This window comes from Manis javanica, chromosome X, assembly GCF_040802235.1.
Source record: "Manis javanica isolate MJ-LG chromosome X, MJ_LKY, whole genome shotgun sequence".
NCBI lineage: Eukaryota > Metazoa > Chordata > Mammalia > Pholidota > Manidae > Manis > Manis javanica.
This window is the reverse complement of record NC_133174.1, coordinates 84,149,410-84,168,037: the sequence shown is the minus strand read 5'-3', so window position 1 is coordinate 84,168,037 and position 18,628 is coordinate 84,149,410. Positions and strand designations below refer to the sequence as shown.

Below are 18,628 nucleotides of genomic sequence, written 5' to 3'. Positions count from 1 at the left end.
TACAGGTATGCTAAGCTGGCCTCAGACTCATTTCCTCCCTCCCATCATCCAGTTATAGATTAACAAATTTCAAGCTATGGTCAAAATAGGCATGGTGAGGAAGAGGAAAAGAGTAAAAATACCTGGGCATAGCCACAGAAGCTTGGAAGTATAAAGGTAAATATACTAAGCCCCACATTCTTTAATTTGGCCTTCAGTAAAATTCAAAATTGAAATCAAAATCATAGAGTTTGAGTTGAATAACAGAAGTTATTGCAATATCTAGAGACTCTGATAATATAATGAAATGAACTAGCCATTAGACTAGAAAACATTTATCAGTCAGATATTTTAAAGATGTAAATAAAAATAAGCCAGTTTGGAGTGAAAGTCCTCTCTTACCATCTTTATACGTATTCTTTATTTTATGTAAATTGATTGCTTAACAAAGAATCTCTGGAGTCTAAATTCATTTTTGCCATTCAAATGCATATAAACTTATATTTCATAGCTTGTTTTGTACACGCCCCCATTTTAGTGAGTTTGAATCTTATTGCATTTGTTGTCCATTTATATTTCTCTTTTGTGAACTTCTTATTCATATAGGAGGCTCCTTAACAACTTATCACCAGTATGGAAGATTACAAAAAATGCTACGACTATCTAGTATAGTATTGCTTCTTGAAGTCGTTGTCAAGGATTCTTTCTGTTCTGATGGTTTCATGGTATTGTGTTTAAAGAATGAAGACTTTGATTTTGTAGAAGTGATATATTCACATCGTAAAAAATTTGAAAAATACAGAAAGTACAAAGAAGTAACCCAAATTCACTCTAAATCTTAGCACCCTGAAATACCCATTACTAACATTTGAATACCAGAAGTCTTTCATGAATAAGAAATTACTGATAGAAGGTTTTGGCTGCTTCAATTCACTGCCATTTTCAATGAAGTCATCAAAGAGTTGTCAATTTGATGGTACGGAATGGACACAGACTAATACACAGATTAACATGGTTTCTAGTTTCAAAATAATATATTTAATTTGTCCTATTAACAGCAAACATCTGGATAAAAAATAAGCAGTCATTAGTCATTTACAGCAATTTTGTATTATGTAAGCAATGTACCTGAATGGATATTTTCCCAGTTTCCTTTGCATCTAACTGTGTAGAAACACCCAGATAAATGTATTTATAGTAAGATAGCATCCTTGAATAGAGCTTGTGTTTTCCTTTTATTCTTATATTGTGAAACTAACAACTTATCCTGGTGATAATTCAGTTTTAAAATGTATTCAAAGATGGGTGTGTTGACTACCAAGAAAATAATGTACTCCAAATCATATTTTGTCCCATAGTATATTCCTTGCTGGTTTGTAAAATTGTACATACAATCTCCTATGGAGGCATTTGTTCAGTCTTAAAATAGGTCCATGTATCAAATGGATTTTCTGGAAACTACTTGATTGTATTGTTTTTAATCCCAAGAATATTATGGGGAAAATAATTTATCATTAGGAAGGAGGTGATTCAGCTTTTAAAACTGTGTATAACTAATTCTTAATGATTTCATGCTTAGGAATAAAATGATAATCATAGTAATTGATAAGTCCTCAAATATCCCTCCCTGATATTTAGGCAATTTACAGATAGTATTTTTCATCGATTTAAAGTACAAACTACCCCCAAGGAAAACTGAGCATTTGTTTAAAGAGTATGCTCCCTTCCAGGTGTTATGTCTTTTATAGATGAAGAAGGAAAAACTAGAGTTCTTTGCGTTTTACCTATTCACCTGGCTTCATGTGAATGTGCCAAGTCTGAAAGTGGTAGAGTTATATTAAAGCAAGTCTAAATTATAACTAGGAAGTTTCCTATCACTGAAGAAAGAACAGTCTCAAACAAATTTTTATTGCACAATATAGTTAATAATAGTATCTACTTCCTAGGATTGTGAGCATTAAATAAGATAATCCATATCAGCACTCTGAACATAAACTCAGCACATAATAAGTACTCCATAAATACTTGCTATTGTTACCCATCCCTATACAGATAGATTGATCATTTCCTTTTGAAATGTATTAGCATTCTAACTAGTGAGCTAATTTCTGACCAACAGAGTAGGGCGATAAAGTTCTATTTTGTATGCACAGTCTTTAAAGTTGCCAACTAAATGATTTGCACAGTGCCTTTGTTGATTCTAAAGGTTATCTCTTTTTAGGATCCCAATTTCACTTTCTGGAAGATTTTATGCTACCAACAACCAGAGAGTACACAAAACTACTAAGGATAGCAAGGAAAGGCCTTCAGAAAAGGGAATATAACTCAATGTCTTTTCACGGAATGCCTTTTTCTAAAACGGTTAAAAGACAGACACACTGTCTTCCTTAAACAATTCACATATTCTGTTTTCATGCCTTTTCTAATGTCATTTCCCACATCTGGATTGGTCATATTTCTTCTTTTCAGCCATCCAAACTGAACCCAACTTTTTTTTTTCTTAATGGCACAAAAACAATGAAGTTTATTGTTTCTTCAAAACAGGTATTTCTGACTGTTGGTCATTTCCCCCCCCCCTTTAGTTGGTAATTCAGAGACTTAGGTTCCTGCCATTTTGTGGCTCACTTCCCACCATCTTCAAAGCTTAACTTCCAAGACTCTCATATAAACCTAGCCATAAAAGATCTATTAAGAGGTAGAATTGAGACTCACCATAAATTCCTGTCAGCCAAAGATGGATTAAAACCTTTAATAAATTACTCCCATTTATCTAAAGTGATTTTGAACTGATTGCAAATACACTGTGCTATAAAAACTTTGGGTCAAACAGACCTGGTTTTGAATTTGCATTCTGCCATGTGCTGACTATATGACTTCACCACAGCTATTTCTTCATCTCTAAAATGGAACCTAAAATACTTTCTGTACACAGGATTATTCACTAATGCCTTGTAAGTCTTAGTAAATGAATCTAGAATATGCCACCCTGACATAAGAATAAATGTGAATCAACATGTGGTTTTTGTTTGGTTTGATTCTGAATAGAGTCTCTGAAAGATAAGAGAATGAAAGGCACCTTTCTTAAAAAGATATTTGAGCCAGGTATTCATGTTTGAAAGTGATGCCTACAAAAGTAAGTTATTTGGAGTGTCCTGTCTGATTGGAATAAAGTGATGGCAGAGGGGCCATTCTCTGCGACATAACACCTGTGACAAAACTTTTTCCACCTGGTCACACAGTAGGGCTACATTTCCCTGTCTCAGATTTCCATGTGGCCCAGTGACTGAGTTCTGGCCCAAAGATTGAGCAGAAGTGATACATACCACTTTCAGGATTGTCAATAAAATCCTCTCTGCATTCTACAATATTTACTAGCATAGCTTAACACCCTGTTCCTCCATGGAGCTTTCTTTGAGTAATTTAGCACTCCTTCTCAAACCTATAGCATCTAGCCTTTATTACACAATTTAGGTCCTTGATCATATACTGCTTGTATCATACATTTTACTTTAATTGTTTTAGGCCTGCTTCACTAATCAAATTTTAAGTTCTTGAAGGCAAGGACCATATCTTCTAATTGCTTTGCATCTAACACAGAGTCTAATTCCTAGTAGATTTTCAATATCTAATAATTAAACTCTGTGACCTTGGTCATTGTCATTCCCTAATGATAATTTTCTCCTTATAGTATTGCATAGAGCTGTCATAAGGTAGACAAAATACATGTATGCCTGTATAAAGATAAAACTTGCTTGAGATAATCTAATTTGGAAGTAGAAAATTATATATTGTCACATTTGTTTTAATAATACTCTCCTACTTCTGTTTTGTCTCAAAGGTAATTTTCCTGAGTGATGAGGGCACCATGAATTACTTTGACCTCTGATATAATCTGAATATTAGGCTCAACAATTTAAGGTCTTGTAAACACTTCTTAAAAGCCTGGTTTCATATTTTCTTGAATGATAGGTTGCCACAGTAAAACTACTGCTAAAGAAACTGCCATGAAATTTTAGTATCTCATTCAATAGTTTGGGAGATTTAGGCTATTGGCATTCTAGGAAGTACACTCATGTCCATTAAGAAACTGATGAAATTTGAAACTGCTTTTTCCTTTTCACAACATGTAGCAATTTAAATGTGATGTATGATACTTATAATAAATCAGACTAATTTTAATCCTTTTCTTTCTGTATAACTAAACTTCTCAGAGCAGTTTTCTTTTTCTGTCAACTTTGTTTCTTATCATAAAAACTATCCATTTGTTCTAAGAGTTGTATGAAGATCTCTAAGAATAAAACTTTCACAAGTTACTTGTACTTTCAATATTCTTTAGTTGTTGCCTTAACTACAATTTAAAACATCATTCAAGAATCAAAGTACTGGATAGGTTACTTTATGTGAACCATTAAGCTATACATTAAATATCTATGAGGGAAAATACACTAGGAAATATCATTTTTCTAATTCCAGCTCAGTTTAGCCCAAATCATAAAAATTCTTAGAAATTCAATGGCCTTATATGCATTGCTTAAAAAACATTCTCTTTTAAGTATGACTTTTAAAGGAAGGTACATTTTCTCTTGTATAAATTAAGACCCTACAATATTCAGGTTCAGACCTTAAATAACTTTTAATTCAGCACGGTAACCTCATTTTTTATATTGGGAACTGAGACTTTGAATGATAACATGACTTGTTCAAGAATACACAGCTGCATAGTTGCAAAGCTGAGACTAGAATCTATGTTTCAATTTATTTTCTCATTTCCTTCTACTACATACTGTAGTAAAATCAAATTGAAGTGACTTAAATTTCTTATTGTTATAACTCAATAGTCCTGTTTTTGTTCTTCTTAACAATACAGAATAAAATGTTTCTTCTTCCACATGTAATTGCTGATATAGCTAAAATTTGGTGGTATGTTCTTTTCTCTAAATACCTTATCTCCCTGGTCACTCTCATCTGGACAATCTCTAATTTGTCAAAAAATATCTCCTCAACTGAAAACACATAAACAGATGTGTATGGACCTGAACTTTCTTCATTTCCTCCCATACTTAGTGTTTCTTCATCCTACAGTAACATTTGAAAATAGGTATCATTATTATCATCTCCATGTTATATATGAGGATTCAGAGGTGTTAAAGAACTTATCCACAGTTATGTGTCATTGTTCTAGAATATTGTGTATTGTTCTAGAATATCCCTACAAATTCCTAAAAATCAATTGACAGCCTTTTATTTATTAAGTGCCTATCTACTATAGATACTGCTATATCTACAAAGTATAATAAATTGCCTCCCCTCATGCCTTCAAGGAAATTACAGTGTAGGTGAACTTGTATAAAACAAACAGATCCAAAAAGATCCCTTAGAATGCAAAATGGTATAAATGGCAAAAATTATGATAGCGGTTTAGAAGCAGGAAGAAACCAGAAAGAAAAGAAAAAAAAAACTAGCATTTAAAGGTTTACTGTTTATTTATCACTTGATGTGTATTTTTCTACACAAAATACAAATCCTGGGTGATGCAAACTGTACTCATCTTTTAAAGTAAGAAAATTTACATTGAGACTCAAAGGGAGACTGGAAGAAGAAAGGTGAAAAATATACAAGGTATGTTAGGCACAGAATCAAACAGTATAATTGGAGGGAGTTCACATTGGGGAATAGCAGAGATAAAACTGCAATCCACAGTAAACAAATGAGATGAATTTCAAAGATGCCATTCCAAAAGCATTGGAAACAATTAGGTTCAATGTCATATGCCCTAACCCTTCAGTTTATCTGAGTCTAATAAAGACAAGAATCTTGTATCTCAGCAATATTCAATTTTGGTGGTTAAGGGCATGGGGAAAAGGAAGAGTGTTGAAATGTCAAAAAAGAGAATTGCTTTACATAACCAACTGAAGTACTGGGGCACTTTCTCACTAAGCTGCTCTCTCTCAACATTACTCACTAACATCCCCAAAGTGGGGATCTCAGAGCACATGCACTTTTTTTTTTTTAAAAGAACAAGAAGCAGAGTTCTGGCTTGAGAAGCAGATAGTAATATAAATGTGTTGATTTCATATACTAGGACGGTAGGAGCTCTGACTTCTCAATAAAGTAAGACTCTGACAAGTCAACATATGGTATCAAGGTCAGTCTTACATACAAGTATAAAGGACTATTGCCTATCTAGTGGAATTTTCTAACTGCCATGTGAAACCTTTATCCCTCAAAGTTTCTACTGTATCAACTTGACAAAATTCTTCGCACTTCCTCATCATGGAATCATTTCCTTGTGCTAAAGTGTTGTACCTACAATGTTACCCTAAAATGTTACCTTACAATGCAATACAATCCTTTTGAAGGGGCACATAATAGATCAGCCATTAACCTGTTAGTATGAATTCTGTTTTTAGATGAGCTAACAAAGTCTGGAGATGCATTCTCTAATGTACAAGTCATTAGCCACAGATGACTTCCTTGAATTCAGATTGAAGTTATTTAAAATTAAAATAAAAAATTCAACCCCTCTGTCATGCTAGCCCCATTTCAAGTGATCAGTTGGCAAATGTGGCTAGTGACTACCATATAGAACAGTGCAGATATAGAGTGTTTGCATAACTGGAAAAAGCTCCATTGGACAGTGCTGGCTCATGGTATTATTTTGTGAACAACATAGAGTTATAAAGGATTGGAACCTGGGGATGCATCCTGAGAACAGCAGATACGGATGGGGGTTCTGCTGAAGGATCCTGAATCCTGGGTTAAAGTAAGAAAATTTAATACATTGAACATAATTACACTCTGTTCTCTGGCATGATCACATCCTTAACCTAGGCCAACAACCCAGCAACATCACTCTTGATTAATATGAACATCTTAAATGTGCAATTTATGGTGACAGTCTAGCATCACAGTTACATTTAAAGCATATTGATTAATATCATGAATGTGTCAATTTTAAGGACTCTTAGAGACCAATCTTTAAAAATTAATAATTTTTACTCCACTGCAGAGTACATTCAGTGTTATATAATGATTGTGAAACACGACCTTAAACTTATCCATGAGTTCCATTAATAAGACATTCCTCGTTGAGATGATTTCACAGTGAGTATACTGGAGTCACATTTTGTCCAATGTTAACTTGGAACTAGGTGATATCTGAGAGCATCATATACATACTTAAATTTAGTGTTCATTTTCAAGTTGTTTGCCAGGCATTAAATTTTATATCTTGGAATGTATCTTTAACACTGCTATCTATATCTACCTGTATATACCCATAAACATACACAAACACACACACACAAAACATAAGAGCCTTTATTTGTAATATAAGTATAATAGATAACATAATGACTCCTCCACCTGTAGTTGAAAATTCCTTCTTCTTTGAGGCATGTAGTGTCCAACTGTATTACCTACTGTCATCTTCTGCCCTTCCTTGCCAACTTCATCCACTAATCTTTTAGCTAATTTTGAAGATTTGGTACCTAGATCAGAGTCTTTCTTTCCATCCTATACTGATGTCATCATTGATTTAAAGTCCATGTGAAGAATTTATCTATCACCCAAGCATCACAGTGTCTTCACTACAACTCCCAACAACTTTCATATCTCAGTCATTCATCTATGCCCAGAACTATTCCAGATTTGAAATCTTAAACTGCAGTTATGTCAGTATGTAATGCAAACCCACTATTCCTCCAGCTCACTTCCTTCCTTATCTCATCAAAAACTTAGCTCCATAACCTGTTCAATTTCTCTCAACATACCAGTCCTTTTCAATCTTCAGTTCCTTTCCTATCAGTACTATATCACATTTCTCATTACTCTTCCTCTTGCCATGATGTACTGTCCTACCAAATATGCCCTAAAGCCCTCAATCTGTTTATTTATCTACTTTCCCCCCATTTACCCCAGGTTTATGAGGAAGAAAAACACAACAGTGCACATAGGCATAACTACACACTCCTACCTGCTCATCGTAGCTGTGCTCCCAATACTGCCCAATAACTTTTATAACGTCACCAGTCAGCTCCTTGTTCTCAGAAGAGCTACTTCAAATCATCCTCATTCTTAGTCTATCTTCTACATCCTCATTTTAATAGACTTCCACATTTTTTTATTCCACACACACAAAAAAATGGTCTATCAGCAATGAACTCTCATCTTACCTGCCACTGACAGTCTTATCTGCATCTCTTCTCATCTTTCCCTTTGTCCCTCCAATTTCAGTGAAGAGGTGTCTGTATTAGTCTGGTAGGACTCTAATGACAAAGTACCACAACTGGGTGACTTAAGCAACAAAGCTGTATTGTCTCAGAGTTCTGGAGGCTAGAAGTCTGAAATCAAGGTGTTGGCTGGGTTGGTTCCTTCTGAGGGGTATAATGGAAGGATCTGTTCCAGGCCTCTCTCCTTGACTTGCACATGATTGTTCTCCCTGTGCACATCTCTTCACATTTCCATTCTTTTAGAAGGACACCAGTCATACTGGGTAAGGGCCAACTCTAATGACCTCATTTTAATTTGACTGCCTCTATAAAGATCTACTATACAAATGAGGTCAAGTTCTGAGGTTACTGGGGGTAGGTACTCAACATAAATTGGTAGGGTGCAGTTCAACTCACAACAGTATCCTTCCTCTTATTATGAATGTGTCATAAAAGCATACTGCTTCCTTCCACATGTGCTCTGGATCCCTTCCACCTTGTCTCCCCCAAGAATCTCATTCCATCAAGTATTCCTCTCTGTTCCTGGGTCTTCAGGCCTCTTCATTCAACTGGTCCCATTGTGAAAATCCTCCTTTGACCATGAGTTGCTAGCTAACTAGCTCTTTTTTCTCCTTACTTGAATTAAAACCTCTTCAAAGAATAGTTTATATACATTCTTATCATGTATTCACCTTCATTCCCTCCACAGCCTACTTTATTTCACTCTCATTGCTCTACTTAAAGCACACTTGAAAAGCTCATAAATGACCTTCTATTTTCTAAGCCTGAAGAGCTCTTTTTAGGTGTTATTAGTTATTATTCCCACCTTGCCTGTTAAGATTCCTCCATTGGTCTCCACATTACTTCTGAGTTTTCTCCTCTCAGCTATTACCATTCTTTCTTAATCTCCTGAGTGGTTCTTCTTCTACCTCTATCTTGAATGTTGCTCATTCACGGAGTTGTTTTTTTTTTGTAAGATCAGGTTTACTGAGGTATAATTGGTGTGCTATTTTGACAAATGTATACTATTGTGTAATTACTAATAAAATCAAGATACAAAACATTTCCTTAACCTCAAAGGGTTCTTGCTTCCCTTTGTAATCAGTCTTCTCCCTCTCCATCCCTAACTTTTGACAATTGATATGATATCTGCCCCTATAGTTTTGCCTTTTTCAGATATCATGTAAATAAAATCATCCGGTATTTAGCCTTTTGTGTCTGCCCAATTTAACTTAGCATAATGCTTTGAGATTCATCCTTGCTGTTGCCAAGTAGTATTCCATTGTATGCATGCACCACAGTTAGTTTACTTATTTACCAGGTGATCTATATCTGTGTGGTTCATGTTCCTCAGAGTTTTACCCTAGTACTCTTTTCAGTGTATTTATTCCCTTGATTATTATATTAGTACTAATGGCACTAAATATTTTAACCTTTACAATGCTGATTCCATAAACTCAATATCCAATCCAGACTAATCTCCCTTGCTACAGGCACTATATAGGCACTTCAACTCATTTCAACAATTGAATTCATCTTCAGCTTTTTACAATCATCCACCTATCCTTCTCTTACCCTTCGTTACCTCAGTAAAAGATTTCAACTACCTACCCAATTACTCAAATCAGGAACCTGAGAGTTAGCATTGGTTTCTAATGTCAATTAATGATGAAATTCTTGAGTGTATGTCCTTTTCTGTTGGTATAGTTTAGAGATTCAGTCACTCCAGTTGTTTTAACCCATATTCAAAGGGCAAGGACTTCCATTATTGGGAACCCTTCTCATGAAGCCATAAAGATCTAAGTAAGCATTTGAATTGGGCTCTGTCTTAGACAATTGTGTGGAATGAATAGAGACTGTTATTACTTTGATCCTTAGTCATAAACTCAAGGATATAAAACCCCTGGGCTTCAGCAGTAATTTGCATTTGATGGTAGCATATACTTAGAATATATTTGAGTCTGGTTGTAGCCATTACTGTTGTTTGCTCCATATGTCTGTCTCTCCATTTTATGCACACATGGCAGGATTGCACTTCTTGGCCTTGCATTTGGGTGTAGTCATGTGATTAGCTTTGGCCAGTGATTTAGAGCAGAAGAGACATGCATCACTTTCAAACTAAGATATTTAATAGCTGGTACAAGATTCTCCAGTGCTCTCTTGCTTGAGTATGGGGACTGACACTGTTATGGTGGCTGCTCTGCCAGCCTGGGATCTTTAGTGACTGTGATGAACAGAGACCCCCTGATGGCCTGTAATGAGCCTGTAGAATGAATGAGAAGCCTTTATTGTTTTCGGTCACTTAGGTTTGGGGGCTGTTCATTGTTGAACTGTACTGAAGCCTGTTCTGACATAAAGGAGTGGACATATTTGATATGCAATGGGATGTAGAACTGATAAAACTAGGACACAGAGCAAGTGATACATGTTCTGTTTTCCCTACCTATTCCTGTTATCTTCAAGGTTCAAGTCCTATCGGTTACAGTGGAGACACAAATATTATTATTGTTTAAACCATCAATGACAAGGTGGTTGAGAACCTAGAAAGTAGTTAATACATTTTAGAAACATATTGCAAAGGCCTCCTCTTAGAAAGTTTATGATAATCCTAATAATGGTAATAATGTAATGACAGCTAATACTCAATAAAACTTATGTGATAGGAGCTGTGTTAAATACTTCACATGCACTATATTATAGATGAAAAACTTTGACGACACACAGTTTGACTTTGTCGAAGGTCACACATAAGGATATTTCAAAAGTTTAAAATTAAAAATCAGGCCCCGTAAGTCTAAAACAAAAAGGAAATCTCACACAGTTTAGAGGGGATTATACATATCACTCCGATCATACAATCTAAACTCAATTTTATACTCAAAGATTAGGCTTTCTTCAGAAAAGATAGGAAATTAAATGCAAAAAACCTATTGAAGGACATTCAGATTCATTACATAATTACCATTGAAATTGTACAGCACCTCATAAAAAAAGGAGTTTTGCTACTAACAGTTTAGGGAGAGCATAAGTATATGTGCAAATAGCAGCATTTTAATGGTGTTCTTTTTAAAAAACACTTTTTTTGCAAAACATTAAATCAATGATACAATTCTTATGACTATGTTATATCTGGTCTTTAAATTTTAAAAATATCATATGCAAGCTGCTACTTCTGTGAACATTTTATATGACCAATATCATTTTTATTCTTGTATTTCATCACTTGCTGATATAACAAAGCAGATTGTTTTAAAGAGTAAACAGATTCAAAAAGTGTTGTTAAAGTAATTTTAGAAATGCCATTAATATATATCAAACCATTATCATTTACAGTTTGAAATATATACTGTTAGCAGTAGAGGACCATTGAAAGATGGAAGTCTAAACTAAAGCAAAGGTGCTATGGACAGAAAGTAGACATATTTGACATGCATTGGAAGGTAGAACCGATAAAATCTAGGACACAGAGCAGGGAAGATTGAGTTGAAAGAGGGAAAGATTGCACAGAGTATGTGTTCCTGCCCAAGCACGATAAACCTGAACAGAACTCCATTACGGGAATCTTGAGGCAACCAAAGAATAATATGAGAGCATCTGGTACACAGAGGGTGTACATGAAAGGGCTGAGGCTGATGGCATAAGTTAAGAGTGAAGTGCTAAAAGGGAGGCGACAGGCTGTTTTCAGCAGTTTTCATAGGGCCAGCTTTATTGTTAGGCCTCATGTAGAGAAACTTGGTTGTCAACAGATAGGTTTTATTACACAGAGGTGGCATAACTCATGTTAAAATAGGTTCATCAATTTCTTGATCCTGTCAGTTGTTAAATGTCCCTTTTACATTGATTGTCCTTCCTAGTCTACCATTTCTTTTATTTTCTCTGTTGAACTCAGTCACATGGCTTCCTGGTTGGACATCTTTGTGGCCACTATCTCTGCAATCACCCAGTTACCCTTACATACCTCTAGTCCCTGGCTCCCTTCTTATTTTTGCTGCTATGATGAAATAAGTTAGATTAATTCATTCTGGCATCAGGACCCAAATATTGTCTGGATCACCCAAATCTGAAAATAATTTTTTATCTTTATGCTGTAAAAATGTGTATTCCAAACACAGCAGGTTACATTTTCTCCTCAAAACAAATGATGTTTTTTATGCCTTCCTGCTGATGCTAATGCTGTTTTCCCTGCTGTGTAATTCCTTCTCCTTATCTCTCTAAAGAACTCTTACTCATCTTTCAATGGCCAATTCCATTGTCATCTTTTTCATTGAAATCTGTTTTCACTTTCTGTAGACAGAATGAGTTGCTTTTCATCTGTGCTTATAACAACCTCTGTATTCATGTGAATACTTAGGTTCCAGAAAACTGCCTGATACATGCTCAATTAACCTCTCTCTCTCTTTTCTCTCTCTCTCATCTATCACAAACAGTTACATGTGCCTAATTCAAGGGTGCATGGAAGGAAAAATAAGGTAATTCATTCAGCAGAATTAGGGATCCAGCCCCACTTCAATTCATGTGGGATACATAACTTTTGAGGCACTGGGAACTTCATTCTTTTTTGGGCTGGGGGTAACATCATTCTTTAGTAATAGCTTCAATGCCAGATTTTCTCCACTCAAGCTTCTGAACCTGGCCCATATTAGAATGTGTTAAACTTCAATTCATACATGTATATTTATAGTACAGTCAATCAATAGCCATTCATCTTCACATGCCAATTCTTCAAAATTGTTGGTTTATATGTCCATGAAATTTTACAAGACATTTTTTAACATGGCTTAATTCTTCTTCCCATATCATGTTTTAAAAATTGCCTATATCAGAATGCCTGTGTCACTAAATAGCCTACTCAGTATGACATTAGAATACATTTTTCTTTGTCCACTTGCCTCTATTTTTTCTGATGTTCAGCATCTGCTCTATCCTGTGAGTAAATCAATAGGCAAACTGACAAAAACAAGACAAAACTTGAATAGTGATGACAGTGATGTTCTTAGTGTTTTCATATAGAAAGACATGTTGCTATGGAAACTGTTTTTCTTTGTTTCTATTCATAACAAAAATTGTTTCAACAGTATAGGTTGTATGTCTTGGCATTATGATCAGAAAAGGGCAAATGTATGTTTTTGAGTCAGATATAAAAGGGAGAAAAATGTATTAGCATACTTCTCAAACTAGTTAGATGTTCTATTTAGCATGATTGTGCTCATGTGACACAGTTTCATAAAGCTAGTTGGTAAAGTAATGGAAGAGAAAACACCTAGCTTGAAGAGCATTGGGATTTATATAATTTAAAATAATGGAAGGCTCCCTTTTAAATGTGTTAGGAGAGGAATTAGAGAAAAACAACTTAGAAATAAAGGAGAATTTATAAATGATTATGTAACATAGCATGTGTCTACCTTTGTCTTAGATACCACACGCTGAGTCAGTTCATTGAACACCAAATACCTGTAAAAAAACTGAAAACAAAATAATTCATCTAGATTTTGATGTCAGGTAGGAAAAGCTTACTATTCTTGAGCTGCATCTGATTTTCAATGTTGCTTTCCAACTTATGGTCCCTGTTCCCTATGACAGAGCAATTATGTTTGTGACTAGTAGCTTTCCATCCCTTGGGACCATCCCACCCCTTGCTGTGAGAATCAACACGTTCTCCAACTCTAACTAGCCTTCTTTTCCTAGAAAAGTTAGATCCTTAGATATAAATTAGGGATGAAGAGTCCCTACAGTACACTCAGCACATAGGAGAACAAAGTACCCTTTGTAGAGCCTTGAGTCAAATTCAATGATGTGTTCCTGTAGAGACCAAAGTTTTTGAAGGCAATGATGACAATTCTCTAATTCCATAAGAAATAAGCATTTCAAAAAGAGATGAAACTCTCTGTAAAGTATTAGAATGTCAGAGAACAAAGGTGGAGTCAAACGAATGGTGTTGGTACTCTGAGAATAAAGTGTGTCAGATTAGCATCAATTATTCAGAGAAATTTCTCCATAACAGAGTGTTCAGGGGTATCAGATCACCTTTGCCTGACACTCGCAGCCACAGACCTAGAGTTCTATATCTGCTCGTTTTTATTCTCAATCTGCCTTCAAGATTTCTCTGTCAACAACTTCTGAATTAATTCTGCTGTCTGGAGCAGTACGCTTCCTGACTAACCAGTTCAGGCTTTAAGGCACTGAAGCTTTAACTCTGATCTGCCCCTGAATTTTTCTTTGCTGGTTCCCAGACTCCTTTCTTCAATTACTCCTGTCCTAAAATCTCTGGACTTGGGAGACCAATCCCTAAGCTGTTTCCACACCACTGTGGCCCATCATTTCAATAAAGCCACCATACCCTCTCTCTCCTCATACCTCCATCTAAAACAAAGAAGCAACAGTACCAACAAAAATTATTAATGCTAATACATTGCATAAATTGTACCCAAAAGGAACTTGTGTTTTGCCAAACTTCTAAACCAACACTTTCCATGTTACTGATGCCAAAAGAAGTTGTGATAACATTTTGCACACTTTTATTACTTTTAAGTTTAGAATAATCAAAAGGATGATTTTACTGACTGAATATCGCTATTCTGTTAAAGAAAATGCTAAATAAAAAGTAGAAATAGAGTGGTAGACAGCAGAGGCTTTATTTCTCTAACACCAGAGGTGCCCTTTTCAGGTGTGTAAATATTTTGGTCAGCAGTACCTTGACACAAATATGGTAGTTCACTGACACAGTGATATAATTCTGACTGCACATAGTCTGATTATGCCTTTTTTTAGAAGATATAATTCACATAGCATAAAATACCATTGTAAATTATAGGATTCAATGGTTTTAGTATCTTAACAAGGTTGTTCAGCCATCAGCACTATTTAATTACATGACATTTTCCTCCTCCATAGAAGAAACATCCTGCCAATTAACAGTGACTTCCCACCCCCTCTGCCCTTCCCCAGCCCATGGAAATCACTAATCTACTTTGTATCCCCATGGATTTGTCTTTTCTGAATATTTCATATAAAGAGAGTCATATATAGCCTTTTGAGTCTGGTTTCTTTCATTGAAATAATGTTTTCAAGATTCATTCATACTGTAGTATAGATCAATACTTTTTTCACCTTTTTATGGCAGAATAATATTCCATGGTATGAATATACCACATTTTGTTTATCCAGTCTTCATTTGATAGGCATTTAGATTGTTTCCACTTTTTTGCTATTATGAATCATGCTTCTGTGAACATTCATGCACAAGATTTATGTAAACAAATGTTTTCAATGCCCTTGGGCACATACCTGGGAGAAGGATTGTTGGGTCATGTGATATGTCTATGTTTAACTCTTAGAAGAATTGCTGAACAGTATTTCACAGTGGCTGTAACATTTTGCAATCACACAAGCAATGCATGAGGGTTCCAATTTCTTCACATTCTTCCCCAAACTTATTATTTTCAATTTTTTAAATTGTTGCCAGCCTTGTGGGCATGAAATGGTAACTCATTGTCCTTTTGATGTACAGATACCTGGTGGCTGTGCTGAGCATTGTTTACTGTGCTTAGTGGACATTTGTATAAATTGTTTGGAGAAATGTCAATCAAGTCTTTTGCCTATTTTATAATTTGATTATCTTTTTATGGTTGAGGTGTTAAGAATTCTTTATACATTCTGGATGCTAGACCCTTATCAGATATATATTTTTCACATATTTTCTCTGATTCTATGGGTTGTCTTTTCAATTTCTTGATAGTGTATTTTGATGCATAAAAGTCTTTAATTTTGATGAAGTCTAATTTGTTAATGTTTTGTTTTGTTGCCTGTGGTTGTGCTTTTGATGTCATATCTTAGAAAGTATTGCCTAATACAAGGTAAAGAAGCTTTACCCCTATGTTTTTTCCACAAATTTTACAGTTTTAGCTCTTATACTTTGATCTATGGTCCATTTTGAGTTGATTTTTGTATATCGTTTGAAATAACACAAAACCATACTTTTTCATGTGAATGTCCAAATATCCTAAGAATATTTGTTGAAGAGAACAGTTTTTCCCCATTGAATGGTATTGGCACCCTTCTTAAAAATCAGTTGGCCATACACATACAGGTTTATTCTGAGCTTTTAATTCTATTCTGATGACCTATATGCCTATTTTTTATTACTGTAGATTGGTAGTAAGTCTTAAAATTGGGAAGCATGAATCTTCCACCTTTTCTGTTCCTCTTCAAGACTTATTTGGCTATAATAGATCCCTTGCATTTCCACATGAATATAAGGATCAATTTGTCAATTTTTGTAAAAATAGCTATTAGAATTTTGAGAGATAGCATTGAACCTGTAGACCAATTTGGGGAGAATTGTAAGCTTAATATTAAACACAAAAACACAGCATTATCTTTATATTTACTTGGGTCTTCTCCAGTGTCTTTCAGTACTGTTTTATAGTTTTCAAAGCACATGTTGTGTACCTCCTTGGTTAAATTCCTAAATATTTTATCTTTTTGATGCTATAATAAGTGGAATTACCTTCTTAATTTAATTTTCTGAATTTTCACTGCTAGTGTATACAAATGCAATTGATTTTCTTATATCCTGCAACCTTACTGATTCATTTATTGGTTTAATAGGTTTTTAATGGATTCTTTAGTGTTTTCTATATATGTGATTATGCTATCTGCAAATATAGAAATAGTTTTACATCATTCAAATCTGGATGCCTTCAATTTCACTTTCCTAATTCACCTACTAGAACCTCAGGACAATGTAGAATAGAAGTGATGAGAGTGGACATCACTATCTCCCTCCTTGAGTCTAGTGGAAAATATTTCAGTATTTATATATGATGGGAGCTATGAATTTGTTTAGATGCCCTCCATCAGCTTGAGGAAGTTCCCTTTTATTTCTACTGTGAGACTTATTGTTTAATCATGAATAGGTGTTGGATTTTGTCTAATGCTTTTACCATTCAGATGATCACATAGGTTTTCCCTTATTCTATTAATATTGTTTATTACATTGATTTCTGTATGTTGAGTCAGCTTTATGTTCCTAGGATAAATTCCACATTGTCATTGTGCACAATCCTTTTATATGATGTTGGATTCTATTTCCTATTATTTTGTCGAAGATTTTTGTGTTTATAAGCAATATCGTGTACTTTTGTGGAGGTATGTTTGTTGAGTTTTGGTCTTAGGGGAATAATGACCTTAAAGAATGAATTGGGAAGTTTTCCCTCCTTTTCTATTTTTTGGAAAAATTTGTGAAGGATTACTGTTAACTCATCTTTTTATTTATTTATTTATTTATTTATTTATTTATTTATTTATTTATTTTTTGAGAGGGCATCTCTCATATTTATTGATCAAATGGTTGTTAACAACAATAAAATTCTATATAGGGGAGTCAATGCTCAATGCACAATCATTAGTCCACCCCAAGCCTAATTCTCGTCAGTCTCCAGTCTTCTGAAGAATAACGAACAAGTTCTTACATGGTGAACAAATTATTACATAGTGAATAAGTTCTTACATGGTGAACAGTACAAGGGCAGTCTTCACAGAAACTTTAGCTTTTGATCACGCATTTTGAACTATAAACAATCAGGTCAAATATGAATATTCATTTGATTTTTATACTTGATTTATATGTGGATCCCACATTTCTCCCTCTATTATTATTTTTTTTATTTTTAATAAAATGCCGAAGTGGTAGGTAGATGCAAGATAATGGTAGAAAACGTAGCTTAGTGTTGTAAGAGAGCAAATGTATATGATCAGGTGTGTGCCTGTAGACTATGTGTTAATCCAAGCTAGACAAGGGCATTAAAACATCCACGGATGCAGATTTCTCTCAAAACGGGGGGGGGGGGGGGGGGAGGTTCTAAGCCTTACCACTGTTGATCCCCAATTTCTCACCTGATGGCCCCCCTGCAACTGTGCCTGTCTTAGGTTGTTCCTCCCTTGAGGAATCTTACCCATCTCTGGCTAACCAGTCATCTTCCTGGGCCCATACAGGGAGATGTAAAGTTGGTAAGTGAGAGAGAAGCCATATTGTTTGAAAAGGTTAGCTTTTTACTTCTTTGCAGATTTATGCCCTGTGGCTTCTATGCCCAGCATTTGTCTTAAGGTATCTTTACCACTTGGAGGAATTATGATACTCGGTAAATTCGATACGAGGCACGAATTCTATTTAAGGGTTGTAATTAGGAAGGAAGAAGAAAAGCTATAGAGGTAGCAGACGGAAGAAAACATGGGAGGATTGATTATTTTTTGACATATCTTCTTGTAGAGTAACTTCAGCATGTATAGGTTTTAAACTACTAATTAAATTGCACATACACATTAACATAATAGGAATACAGTTACATAACCAAAGCAGATCTATAATTACCAGCCATCTCCAGTGAAGCCAAGAAAACCAGTTAGGCACCCTAGGCATTTGTGAAAATTTATCTATGATA

At 34.9% G+C, this 18,628-nt stretch overlaps 1 protein-coding gene across 10 annotated transcripts in view; it reads left to right on the top strand.

Moving 5' to 3' along the window:
• ERVFC1 (Endogenous retrovirus group FC1 Env polyprotein) overlaps positions 1-18,628 on the top strand; it is a 435,581-nt gene that overhangs the window by 273,409 nt on the left and 143,544 nt on the right. Inside the window, exon 4 of one of the 10 annotated variants that reach the window (XR_012127470.1) lies at positions 586-17,983. The exons of the other annotated variants lie outside the window; for them this stretch is intronic. The gene's annotated coding sequence lies outside the window, so the exon portion shown is untranslated. Of the gene's footprint in view, positions 1-585; positions 17,984-18,628 lie in introns of those variants that run through there. 10 annotated transcript variants of the gene reach the window in all.